At 39.0% G+C, this 14,516-nt stretch overlaps 1 protein-coding gene across 1 annotated transcript in view; it reads right to left on the bottom strand.

Moving 5' to 3' along the window:
* GABRA3 (gamma-aminobutyric acid type A receptor subunit alpha3) overlaps window positions 1-13,688 on the bottom strand; it is a 173,957-nt gene extending 160,269 nt beyond the window's left edge. The window contains exon 1 of the mRNA XM_084788916.1: window positions 13,487-13,688. The gene's annotated coding sequence lies outside the window, so the exon portion shown is untranslated. The remainder of the gene's footprint in view (window positions 1-13,486) is intronic.
* Window positions 13,689-14,516: the final 828 nt, after the last annotated feature.

Genomic DNA, 14,516 nt, shown 5'->3' with positions numbered 1-14,516 from the left:
GGGCTTAAAAACCACAAAACAAACAACATGCTCAGAATTTCTGGACAGATTTATTTAGGGAGACATTCTCAGACAATGCCAGAATGAAAATACTGCTGTAAGCATCTAATTCTTCACCACCCAGGCCTTAATGCAGGCAAACAAAGATCAAGGGTAATCGGGAAAGCATGACATTACTAAATGGACAAAATAAAATACCTACCAGGAAATAACTGTAGAGAACCCAAATAGTTAAAACAATCTCGAACCAAAAGAACAAAGCTGAAGCAACACTCCATCGAACTTCAAGTTGTACTTTTGAGATTTAGCAATATGAACAACATAGTACTGACTTAAAACAGAAATATAATCCAATAGAACATAATACATAAGGCAGAAATAAATTCTTGTATCTACAGAAAACTGACTGTTTTGACGAAGATCCAAGAGGACCAAAAGAGAAAGATCCAAAGATGGAGAAAGGTTAGTGGTACTATTACGACCAAATATATACATGCAGAAGTAAGTCAGATTTTGTTGCTACAACAAAATACCTGAGGCTAATAGCTCAGAAATTTAAAAGAGTCTTATTTAGCTCATAGTTTTGGAAGCTCAAAGTCCAACAATCAGCAGCCCAACTTATTTAGTTAGCCTCTGGTGAAGTCCTCCTATAGGTTGGAGTTCATACAAAGGAATCCAAATAGTGAAACCATTAGAAAGTCAGAGAGATTAGATGCCAACTTTGCTCTTTTTTTATTATTTTTTCTCATAGGAACTAATTTTGCTCCTGTAAGAAATGTGCTTGGCATGTTTTACCATCAAGGGAAGCATGCCAAGTGCCCTAGCCACCTTCTACTAGTCTCTTTTGTCTCTTCCCCTGCCATTGGGATCCCCTAGCTGAGTTCAAGGGAGCTGGCTAGCAGTGGAATCATAGAAAGCCTGTTCCTTAGCATAATGCGGCCCTTCCAGGACCTTGGACACTCCTCACAGATTTCTGAGATACATTTCAGACCACTATCTTCATGGATAGCACTTGGCTTTTTACCCTTTTTAGCGTCTTTAGCAAGTAGTTTGTGGGCCACACACTTGCACACTGTCTCTTAATGCATTCCCTGGTCAAGCCACAATTCTCTTTAGTCTTCATGCTCTGCTTCCTCTGCTGTCTAAAGCGCCTACAGAATCTTTTTGCATGGGCTGTTTAGATGTTTCTTTTTCTAATCATCACTTTGAAATTCAATCTTCTAAGAAACTCTAAAATGCTTCCTAAAGTTTTTTCAATGGTTACAAAGATAACCTTTACCCCAGTTCAAAGAGGGTCCTCATTTGTATCTGCCTAGAATCCTATGTGTGATGTTGTTTACAGCGTTCTATACTTTTGCTAGCCAGCTCATTTGAACAACTTCAGTCACTGCTTATTACCCAATTCCAAAAGAGCTTCCATGTTTTCAGATAGTTACAGCATTACTTGATTTTCAGTGCCAGTTTTCTGTTCTAATTCCACTTTATATTTCTATAACAAAATATCAGTCCTGAAACTTCAGAAGAAAACTTCAAATTAAGTAAACCTTAAAGGCTGAAAGTCTTGAGATTAGGGAGTCCAATTAGATAGCAACTCTCTCTTTTTATGACAATGTACTCGGATGTAACTAGCCAGTGTCCCCATGAAGAAGACCATAATGCTCTCTCAGAGTGCTGCTTCCAACAATGTAAGTCCTTTCAGCTAGGTCCCTCTTCTTAGAGCTTCCAGTACCTCCAAATAGTGACACAATGGGTATCAACCAGGTACCAGTGCATCTAAAGCACAGGAATCTTGACCTCTCACCATGTACAAAAATAAACTCCTCAGGGTAAAAATGTAAGGCCCACAGCTATACAACTCATCCAGAAAGCACAGTGAGAGAATGTTGTGCCGTTATTTTCTGCAATAGCTTTTAACATAATCTAAAAAGCATGGGTAACTAAGGTGAGAATAGATAAAGTAGGATTCTCTCAAAATAAAAGTTATGCAGCAAATCCATTCAGTGAATAAATAATTTACAAAATGGAAAACAGGAAGCTATACATGTAATAAGGTATTAATATATAAAATATTTGAGGAACCAAATTAACTCAGTTGCAAAAATATCAAGAGCCTGATTTAAAGTGGGCAGAGAACTTGAAAAGACATCTCTAAATAATGGTCAACAAGTATGCAGATAGATGTTTGATAGCATTAATCTTCAGAGAGATGCAACTGAAGACCATGAACAGATTTCATCTCAGTCCTGATATAATGATGAGTGCTGATTTATTGTTGAGGGGAATGCAAATTGGTGTAACTACTACAAAAAATAGTGTAGAGGTTCCTTAAAGGCCAAAAGACAGATTTGCTACATGATCCACCTAGACCACCACTATGTACATATACAAAGTAAATGAAACTAGCATGACAAAACTTACACTGCATCCCTAGAACAGCACGCATACTAAACAAAAAAATGGAATCAACCAGTGTCCATCTAGAGATGAATGGATAAATCTACTTAATTCTATAGAATTCTGCAACAAAATCAACAAAGTCATTTTGAAACTGAAGCAAAGACTTTTTATAGTGAAGATAGCCAGATTTTATTGTAAAGGAGAAGGGAGTCCACATTCCAGGACTGGGAGTAGACAACAGCCAAGGGGGCCATCATGTAAGGCACAAACTTCTTAGAACCCCTAAAATAATTATCATAATACAAAACACATTAAGAAAATGAAATTATAAGCCACAGAATGGAAAAAATCTCAAATGTATGTATATTTTAAACGGTTTGTCACAAGAGCACACATGTATGTGTACAATAATAATGTAAGTATTCCAAACATTAATGTGCAAATTATTTAAATGAACATTTCTACAAAGAAAGCGTCCAGATGGCCGAGAAACACAAGAAGGCTATTCAATAGCTAATTATAATGAAACAAGAAAATACAAGTTGAACCACAAGCTACAACTACACATTCACTAAAAAGACTGCCAAATTAAGATGGAAAGTTAATACAAATAGATAATTGTTTTCTAATATATGAACAATGAAAATTTAAAATACAGTGCTATCTACATTACTAATATAATAAGAAAAACAATAATAAAAGAAGACAGTGATGAACAATGAAAATTTAAAATATAGTATTATCTACATTACTAATAAAACAGTAACAGCAATAATAATAAAAAGAGAAAATGATGGCAATTACAGTGAGATGGCCCAGTGGCATTTGTCATCAAGCCTGATGACTTGAGTTCAACTTCCAGGACCCCCACTGTATGAGAAAAGAATAAGCTTTCCCTCTGACCGCCACATGTAGGCACTGTGGCATGTATGCCTTACATACTCACACACACACAGCTGTACACACAAAAACACAGACACATTAATAAATATAGTATGTTTTCATGTATGTGCTTGTTATTTTTTTCAAAGGTTGTAATAGGACATAAAATGAGGAGACTTTTTTCATTTTCTACTCCTCTTCTTCATAGTCTTTTATGTCATATTAAGAAGAAACCATTTCAACATCATTACATGTATGCTCTCAAAGATGTATCACTCTTTGTCTTTCTTTTGTTTTTGAAATTACACTTTTATTACAACATTTCTCTTTTCCTGTTCCTCCCTCCAAACCTTCCCATATACCTCTCTGCACACTCTCCTTCAAATTCATGGCCTCTTTTTTTTCACTAATTATTATTAAACACATGTTTTAAATAATTCTAATAATCTAGACAAATTTATACCCTTCACAAAAATGGTCCAATGTGGAATATATGCTTTCATAGAAAACTACAAAAGTCTTAGTACACAATGTTGAAGGATAGGAGCCTACTTCACAGAAGTAAATGTTGATAACCTAGGCCTCAATGCAATACAAAATGTTGCTACTGAGATAAAGAAAACTCAAGTCACAGACTAAGAATGTGAAAAGCACAGATCACATTAAAGGTCTTACATTCAAAATATACAAACACGTTCTTAAAATTCAACAATAAGAATAAAGAAACTCAGTTTAAAATGGCCAAAGGATTTCAAGATAAAAGTCAGTGTGGACTATATATACAGCAAGTTTGAGGCCACTGAGGACTCCATATTAAGTTCAAAGCCAGCCTTGATCGCACAGAGAGTTCTCAGGGTGTTGTTTTAAAACAAAATCCCAATTATTCAATTTTACCAATAAAGATTCAAGAGCCAGATATTGGAGTGAAATCATACAAGCTCAGAGAGGCAGAGAAAGCACCCAGTTGACCCTCCTACTAAGCCAACCTCCCTGAAGAAAAAAAGCCTTTCTACTCAGCTCACATCCCAGAATGAAAAAAAACCAAAAGCACCTTCTCCTTCCCCACACTATCTTAAATACTACCTTTCAACTCAAAGCCTTTCCTTTCTGTTTACTCCCTGTCAGCTGCTTTCTTGCTCCAACTCTTGACCTAGGGTTAATTTTATTTAATCCTGTGTACAGAAAGTTCTTGGATTAAAGGTGTATGCTAGGGCTGAGCCACACCACAATCTCTTATTTACAATAAGCAGAAAGTTCTTAGATTAAAAGTGTGTGTTAGGGCTGAACCACACCAAACAAGAAACAGATTTTTACAGTTCACAATCTCGGGGTTCATAATGGGATCAAATATCCTGAAACATAAAGGTACATAGAGAGACCCTGTCTTTATCAAAGGTACAAGAGAATTAAATAGACATATTGCCAAAACTATTACCAATGAGAGATAAATTTATGAAAAAGTGTGAGATTTTGTGTCACTAGGGACTTGCAAAGCAAAACACCAAAATGATAACGCAACATCAGAAAGCCATAGTCCAAGATGCTGACAAAACCAAATGCTAGCAAAGACAGAGAACAAAAGCTGCTGCCGTCAGGAATGTCATATTAGCTAGCCACCTTGGAAGAACTGTCAGTATTACCATGTAATCTAGCAGTTGAACTCCTTGCAATTCACCCAATGAGTTCAAAACCCTAAACATTAATGTTAGTGACAGCTTTGTTCTTAACTGTCAAAACTTGGGAAGAACCAAAATGTCCTTCTATAAGTGAATAGGTTTTTTAAAAAATTCTGTAACATCCCAATGCTGCAGAATATTACCCCTTAATAAAAAGAAATAAATAAGCTGCCAATCCGTTAAAAGACACTGAGGAACCATAAACTCATACTGACAAGTGAAAAGAGCCACTCTGAAAAAGGCAAAAGTACACAGGGAATAAAATGACAAATGTCTCCTGTCATATATTCTCTTATATGCAGAATAAAAAACAACAACAGGAAAATAAAATGGGAACTATTTGGGAAGAAACAGTTTTCCAGATGCAAGAGGGAAGAGGACAAGAGAAGATAACATGTCAAAATGAAACTCATTTTGTACAACATATACTAAATAAAAACAAAACTCCCTAAAAGCACTGACTCAGTAGGTTGTACTTATGTATTTAGTAATATAAATATATATGGATGGATGGGTGTGTATGTGAGTGTGGGTGGGTGGGTGGGTGTGTGTAACAAAAATTAATGGAAAAGGGCCATGCATTTGAAAGAAAGCAAGAAAGGAAGGTATGGGGTGAAAGAGGAAAGAGAAGGAGAAAATGATGGAATTATAATATCAAAAAAATATTTAAAGATCAATGATGAGTATGGGTTCAAATGAGTAAAAGGGATGAATAGGGAACTTTTGTGGCTGGAATAATACGGTCGTGACTATATGGCATTATGCATGCTAAATCTCACATTTAACTACATGAAATAAAGACTGACCCCAAATGCCAACTATTAATTTTAATTAGCAATAACATATCAGTCCATCAGCTGTCAGAAATGTACCACATCAATGCAGCCAATCCGTTAAAAGACACTGAGGAACCAGGCATAGAGACCCTGTCTCAAAAAAAAGTAAAGAAATAAGCAAAAAAAGTTGAGTTGTTTTCTATATACTTTTTGATCTTCAAAAGATAAAAAGATAAACTTGTCAGCCATGAGTTTATAATACATTTGAACAAAGTGAGAAAATAGAAGTTATATTGTTAATATCAAATTATCTGTAGAAAAGCCACACTCAATTATCTGCAATAATAGTAGAAAGTTCTCCTTTGCAAAATTAAAGGTATAAAAGTATGCACTCAACACAAAAAAAAACAAAGTGAGGCTCAGTGACCCTAAACTTATTATAAGTAGAAGAGCTGAAGTGATAGGAATTATTTAAAAGCCATAAAGTTCAAATAATATTTAGATAATATTTAGATAATATTTAAACTTCATATCTAGGACAAGAAGGGGAAATAGATAAATTAAAGAACATACTATATATAAAAATTTAGATATATTATACAACAGTGGGAAAATGCATTATTCAATATTTGCTGTTGTGAAACAACTGAAGGGGAAAACAGTTTAGAAAATTACCTCACACCATACACTAACAAATTTCAGAAGCAATGAAAACTAAACAAAATCTATTCAAACATTTATTAAATTTTGAATGAAGAACTGCAACATAATTTATGAGAAGAAATTATAAGTCGAGAGATGGATATAATTATGTACAAATTAAGATTAGTGTATGTAAAACATCTTTTAAAATGCAGATAGACAGAAATATTTTCACAGTGGTGAGGATGGTCTAATATCTACTAAATAGAGTAACAGGAGTAAAAGTTATTTAAATTGTCAACAGAAACAATGTACATAAAAAGAAAAAATAAAATACATAAAAATGTTCACATCTACTATAATAAAAGGAACAATCATCGTATGCAGCTCAATGATCTCACATGAGCATCAAGAGATTTTAAAAGCTAGCATCCTGAGGCCCACCAATACCCCTAACCCATTTCCATCATTCATTTAAAAGTATTTATTATGTATTTAGACATTTTTAGCTACTATGTTATATTATCGTATACAAAATAGAGGAAAATCCTGTGCTTGCTTTCTAAGGTAAGTGTCTCAAATGAAATCTAGTTAGGTGATGATGCAAACCAAAGAAGCAAAGAAAAAAAGAGAGGTGCATATTACGGGGGATGAGTTTGCGCTTTCTTTTAGCCTAAGCTCATTACAGAAGACTTCAGCATAGTAGCATTTGGGTGGAGACCTTAAAGAGGTAAAAACAATGATGTATGATATGCATAAAGATATACGCCACAGAGCTACTCACAATTGAAAACAATTTCAACAGTCAATATTAGGGCTGTCAGATAATGATGCCATTAAAATTATGCAGCTGTTAAAAATAACTACTTAATGAAGTGAAAATTCTCAGAATGAAGTATTAATGAAAAATAGCTATGACACACACACACACACAGAGAGAGAGAGAGAGAGAGAGAGAGAGAGAGAGAGAGAGAGAGAGATCTGCAAGGAAGCATTGCAAGTTATTTCGGGAGTTGAATCTTAGATACAATTTCCAATTTTTTATACTGAGGTTATTTTGTTTAATATGATGAAAAATGAAGGTATACTTTACAGTTCTAAAGTAGGTTGAAAGCTGTCTAGGACGTTTAAAACTAAAGTTCTGGGAAGCAGTACATAAGAGGATGGGCTCAGGTTTAGCCAGCAACCATTAGGAGTCATGCTGCTCTACTACCACATGACTTATGTGGAAAACACTAGGAAAAGGGCACAACAGGATGGCAGGACATATGAAGTCATAGCAAATGTGAGCGCAGGCACAAGACCTGTATAAACTCAAGCCAGAGAACATCCCAGCAGGGAGGGTGGCAGGTGGGTGCAAATCCCACCACTAACTGAGGACCAATTGACATTTGATAGGTATGGGACATAGGCAGCCAGCTTTCTCTAATGACAGCACCCTGGTAGGGCAACCACACTTCTAGGCAGCCCTCACTTCCAAGTAGTTGGCCAAGCCAAGCCAAACTTTGAGACAGGAATGGGGAAAAAAAACCCTCAAAGTTGGGAGGGTAGAGAGGTGACAGTAGAGAGGTTGGATATAGGAAGAGTTGGGGTGAATAGGAGCAAAATGTGATATATTAAATTCTCAAATGATCAATAAAAGTATATTTTTAAAAAGAGTTATTCTGGAAATGAAGGGCCTGATGGAGGAGATATTAATATATATGTATATATATGTATATATATATATATATATATATATATATATATATGGCATATGACCTGGAGGACCGAGGGTATGGAGAGTAAAGGAAAGATGCAACGATGACTAAACAATCTTTCAGTATGTGATGGTTGGTATAGGAAAGAAAACAGAGCGTGGCATTGCTGTTGTTCTAAGGTTAGGTTAGATGTAGAAAATGTGTCTCAGAACAAAGTGAGGACTAACTTGCTAACAATAACCGTTGCATAACATCAAGTAGTGGTCCTCTCATCAGATAGCAGCGAACAGACGTCTCTGGAAGCATTCACACTGAAAACAGAGATAAGAGTGCTGTACAGGATAGCTAAAGATCACGCCACTTCTGAGCTCCATCTTGTACTATTTTGAAAAGCTATTTTATGCTATGATCACTTACATAATTCTGTCTGCAAGCACCTCCCTTCCCTTCAAGAGAATCTATGTAATACCCTTTGCTTTCAAGAAAACATTTTTGAAGTGAAAATCACCCTCTAAAACACACAGCCTGGAGGTTCTTATTCTCCTTCTGTGGATAGTGAGGAGACATACTGTGTACAGACATCAACACCTTTAAAATCATGTTTCAAGTCCAAGTATAAAACTGTTTTTCTATTACCAACTAGCATCTAAGCTTAGCATGTCACTTTTGTTTCACAGTGTCCAGCGGCACCATTTTACTCTTACTTACTTTCTCTGAACATTTTGACAAGAGTATTTTGACGCTTTGGAAGAGACCATGGGGAGGCCTCTTTGTTGTTGTATTCCTGAGGTGGCTAAACTTGAAACACGTGCGCAAAGTGCAGAGAAGGCAGTATTCTATGAAGCAGGGCAGTCACCGTAGAACCTTACAGCTAAGAGAGTCTTTATAAATAATCCAGGTCTAGCAGGCCACCTGCCCCCTAAGCCCCGTCATACAGTTATCAAAATTGAAGCTCACACAAAACGAGTATTTTGTCACAAGAAAATCAGTATCCAGCTCAGGGATAGATTATGTACTAGGCTATCAGAAATTCATGTTGGAAGAGGTTTTTAGTGTTTGATGCTTCACACAAATGTTTTCTCTATCAGATGACTTTTTCTACAAACTGCTGACCATACAAAGCTAAGGATCTGAGGAGGGCGCTGGCACAATGAGACTACAAGTTAAGCTAAAGCATACCATCGGATTTTAAAGTAAGGTTATGCTCCTGTGAGCCAAAGTCTAGGAGGAACTCTTCCCTTTCCCCTACTATTGCAGTATTACCACCTGCCAGATATCTGCAAAATGGTTATGTATCATCCAACTTAAATGTTAGTGAGCACTGTGAGCTGCAGAGCACAAAAATTGACTGCCGTTTGTTGCATTTTGCAGTGATGGTGATCATGTCTTCCCTGTTAGAGAAGTACATCCTCTTCCACACAAAACCATAATTTATGGCAGTATCATTCAATAGTTTGTCAAAAATATCCTTTCTCCCCATCTAAACCAAGTTGGCAATAACAGCCCTATTTTGTTCACCACTCTATTCACCACTGAAGGAAAAGTATATGTACTCAATGAATATCTGTCCAAATAGTAAGTGGCTGAGACCAAACCTCTTTTACAATTGACTCCTTTCCCTCCTTTCTAGAATTCACATTCGCTTATCTCCTCTTATAACCTAAAGATAAACATTCGCCAAAACACCACAGCTGGATCTCTTATTTTAAAAATTGAGAGATACTCTCACACTGCTGTCTCCATATGGCTTCCTTGCTGAGCTTCAAGCCCACATTTCGACTGCATCCAGCAGCTCATGCTGGGATTCAGCAATAGCATTACTATCTGTGTGAGTTCATGCAAACCAAGCTGCTCAGCCTGTCCAGATCAGATTGCTCACAAGTGGTGCCACCCCATCTCTTTTGCTTAGAAGTCTTTTTTCCAAGCTAGCTTTCAATATTGTTTCTAGCAAGTTCTTCAACTATTTGCAGAACATTTCTCATGCACATGCTATTTCATCATGTACAACCGGCCATTTCCAAGCACTAGTGTCTAAAGACTGTCTAATCTTCAATCCTCAGCACAGTTCAAAAATCCACCTCCAGGAGTTGTCTTTGTTCCGCTTGAAGCCCTCTGCCTTTGTTTTATGGCTTTAGATCTTATATTCCTAGTACTGGCATTGCTTGAATATTTCTTCTCTTTCTTACTTGGCTTTGTCACCTCAGAGAGCAGAGACTAAGTGTAACCCATTCTGTGTCTCCCACATTTTCTTTGGACTATGGTAAACACTTAGTAACCTCAGGTCAAATGGATACAGCTTAGAGTATGTCAATAATCCTACTTAAAACTCTTTTATCAGGCAACATGTTTCCTAACCAAAGATTAAAATTCCTTCAACAGACCATGTATCTCTCATCTCAGGTCCCAAGATGTACTTTTCCTCTTGCTCTCCCGCTTCTCCTTCCTCGTCCCTTTCTCTGTCCATCAACAAACTGCTCCATCACTCCATCCTGATACAGATGCATCTCTGTGTAGCTTCAGTATCTTCTCCTTATGGAAATAATACATTTGCTCTATCCTCACGCTTTGCTTAAACCCCAAGATCTTTATTAGATATTCTTATAACTCACCCTCATACTTATGCTTCGAGTCATTCGCCACTAACATGCTCAGCAGCCTCTTCCCTTTAAATGATAAACCTCAAACAAGCAGAGAACACGTCTCTTCTGTTCAGCTTTATTGTCTTCTACACAGTGCCTAACTACATATGCAAATGATTCAATAGTGAGAAATAAACAACTGAATTGATGACAATAGTTTGATGACCAGCACACTAGGACTTTTCTACTTGAACAGTGATCAGTGAAACAGCAATTTAAGGATCACCTGGCTGTGTACTAAAATGTCCCAGGCCCACCCTAAAACCTCAGACCGGAATTAGCATTACTATACATTGCATGTTAAGGACTGAGAAGCACTGTCCTCAGATTACTTCTGAAAACCTTCACACTCATGAGATTTTATAAACTTCAGGTCAAGATTTTCAAATGTGAAATAGCCTGAGGGCTATAGTGCACCAACTCATTTTGTAAGTGGAAAAGCTAAGAGTCTTGAAGGAGAAGTCACTGGAAGATCACCAGAGCCTGGAGTAAACTCAGGTTTGCTAGCCATGCTCTTCTCTAGCATGGTTTTCTCCTTTTCTTTCTGGTCATCCTGGATCTGTTCAGCGATCCAACATCTGTCATTCTAACAGGTTTTTTTTTTTCCAAATCACGTCGGGTCTTAAAGTCACCACTATTTCAAAAATCTCCTTACTAATATTTCTCCTTAATATCTGACTCTAGAGTGCTCTATGCCTCATATCTATTGTCTAACTGTTATGTGGATCTTTTGTAGTTTTAGAACAGTACTTGGTCTTGAGAAATACGAAATAGAACTTTGTAGCAGTCCAGATGACAGCAGATAGCTGGTTCTTTCAAGTACCAGAACTTATATTATCAGAGCTTCTTAAGAAAGCTCTGGCATGTGAGTTTGAAGCTGACAAACAAGTGAGCTATTTTACCACATAAATAAAAAGTGTAGTTTCCAGAAGGTAACTCTGACCCTTTAAGTTGTAGTCTTGTGAGACCTGAGACTTAAGAAGAAGGCATGAGTACCATCTTCAACTAGCTGGGAAAAAGTAAGATTCTTCCACACACTTCCAAAGAGCCAATGAACAGAAGTCATAGGTAGTTTTTATAAAATTTCTAACAGAGCTGCTCAAAAGTATGAAGAAACGCTTAATGAGCTCTCTAGCACGGCAGGGAGTTTAAATCGACAGCAGTCAACCAACAAATGGGATGCTGGGGACAAGCTGAAGAACTCAGTGCAAAGCAGAGTTCTCAGAGAGTAACAGCAGGATCCATTTCTAAAAGATAGTCTGAAGCCAGATGCAGAATGGTTTCCACTGTGACCATGGAAAAGCAAAGGTGTTCAAGGCACTCTTTCCAAAGCAGAAAGTAGGTTGGCCAAGAGCAGCCTGGATCCCTCCCATGCCACTTCCTGTTGCTCTACACAAGGTCACTAGTTGCTCCCCAAACATAAGAGCTGCTGTTCCTGCTGCTCCTGCACTTGCCAGGGACCTATGCTTTCATTTCCCACTAGATGTGGCAGTGTTCTGTCATTTAACAAGCTACTTAACCTTGGTGTAACTCAGTTTCCCCATCAGCTAATCCAAGATGACAAGTCAACAGCTTCATAGATTTGAAATAAAAATTCAATGAGGTAATACACATGGAACCCTTAGCCCAGATCAGGAACATTAAACACTCAAAATACTAGTGATAGGTACAATTTGTTCTAAAGTTATTACCAGGGACATGACAGTGCCACTATCTCCAGAGAGAAGCCTCTATGGAATAACTCTGTTTCTTACAAGTTTAGGAGTAATACACTAGTTTCAGCTAGTCCTCTCATGGCCTCAAGCAAACCAAAGGGGAGGAACCAACCCTCAATAACCCAAACTATTCACAACAGAAATCCTAGCTCCTCACCCTCTCTTCTCCTGCCCAGCAGCCCCCCCTCCAGGCACAGTCAGGGGGGCAGCTTACTGGCAAGAAAGCCCTTTACAAACCATCAGGTGTTTCTGTCCTGCCCCCAAGGACACATCTGGACCTAAAAGGATGCCCACCAGAGAGGGATATGCTAAATCTGAATTTGTGGTCTAGGCTGTCAGCACAGCTTTCTGGGATTAGGGGTGGGCAGGCAATGGGGTTTCCCTCATTGAAGCAAGACATGCCTCCCAAGTTTGTAAAACTGGGGCCCAACCCCACAGTGAGCCTCTAAAAGGGAGGGGGAAGGGCTCCACCTGCTTAACAGGAGGCAGTTATTTACAACTTTCTACTCACTTGCAGCTGGGGACTGCAATAGGGAGAAGGAAAGGGGCTGCACAGTCTCCTCCTTTCTTCTGATTCCCAGCAGCCAGACACAGCTGCAGAGAAAGAGTTAAAGGAGGGAGCTCCAGCCATTCCCCCACCCTTGGTGCCTAGGGCTGCCTGAGGGGTCATGACAGTGCTGTCTGTTCTGGCTAGGGGCCACACTGTGGCTTTCTGCAGCAGCTGTTGGCCCCCCAAGCAATTTGCAAGGTCAATGCTGACCTGCTTTCAAAGAGGAGCACAACAATTCACTGACAATGAAGCAAATCGCGCATACACCACCACATCGCAACCCCCCTTCTTCAAACCAGGTTTTACCCCAGCGCCTCCCAGCCCGGATGCCGCCTCTGGGCTTCCACCAGCCCCACTGGGGAACCCACGATAGCATCACAGCTGCAGAGCGTGTCTCGCCTCCCGACCAACCCAAGGAGACTCTCCTTACGGGGGAGAGAGAGATGCTATCAGGAAAGGAGACCAAGGCTTGGGGGGAGGGGGAAGAAGGAACATTCTCTGTCTCTTACCTACTGCCACAGTCACTTCCCCGAAGCAGAGAGGAAAAAAAGATGAATGAACTGAAACAAGTTGGAGGCTAAGCCCTGATAGAGCGTGGCTTCTCTTTCTCTAGATGTCTCTCCTAGTCCCTCTCAGTCTGTCTCTCTGCTTAGCTAGCGCGCGCTGGCGCTCTTCCTCTCTTCTCTCCCTCCCTCCCTCCCTCCCTCTCTCCCTCTCTCCCTCTCCCTCCCTATTTCTCTCTCTCTCTCTCTCTCTCTCTCTCTCTCTCTCTCTCTCTCTCTCTCTCTCTCTCTCTCTCTCTCTCTCCTTCTCCTTCCCTCCCTCCTCTCTCCCTTTCTCACCCTCCCCCTCTCTCTCCCTCTGTCCTCTCTCCCCTCCCTCTTTCCTTCCTTCCCTCCTCAACCTCTCTCCCAATCTTCTTCCCCTGCTCCCCACCCCCTGCGCTGGTTTTACCACTGCCTAGTGCTGAGCACGCGGCTAAGCTGGGGTTCCTAATACAGAGCTGCAAAGGCTTTAAATCTGTGGTTGCTTTACGAAAGACTAAAGTAGTATTTTATTCTTTGAGGTTTCTAGTAGAGAAATCAAATCGAGGGAAGCTCATAGAGAAGGGGAGGAGCAGGGCAAGCAGAGAGGAGAAAGAGAGCAAAAGGCGAAGAACAAATAGAAGATAAAGGAAGTGTGGATTACCAAGCCGCTGTGAGATGCATACTTCCCTCTTCAGGAATAAGAGGAGCATCCTCCTTTTCTGTCTTCTCTATGGGCGTGCCTTTTAACCTGGGCTCCAAATAAAGGTTTGACAATCTTGTCTGCCCAGATTCCATCTCCAAGGATAAAAATTAGCTCCTAAAAATGTACATCAAAAAAGTTGTCATTCACATTCCACCAAAAAGAAACAGTTCAACCATATTGATCCCCTATAATGATCTAACTTCCACCCCACCCCAATGAAGTAAAAGTATGGATCCAATTCAAAACTGTCAGTTCAAGCTTTCTTCAAGGGAAAATGGGGCAACAGTGGGTCCATAGTGCTAGAGAGAA

The sequence above is a fragment of the Acomys minous genome (assembly GCF_964271855.1).
Source record: "Acomys minous genome assembly, chromosome: 7".
In the NCBI taxonomy this organism is placed as follows: Eukaryota; Metazoa; Chordata; class Mammalia; order Rodentia; family Muridae; genus Acomys; species Acomys minous.
The sequence above is the reverse complement of the archived record's forward strand: the minus strand, read 5'-3'. Positions and strand labels throughout refer to the sequence as shown.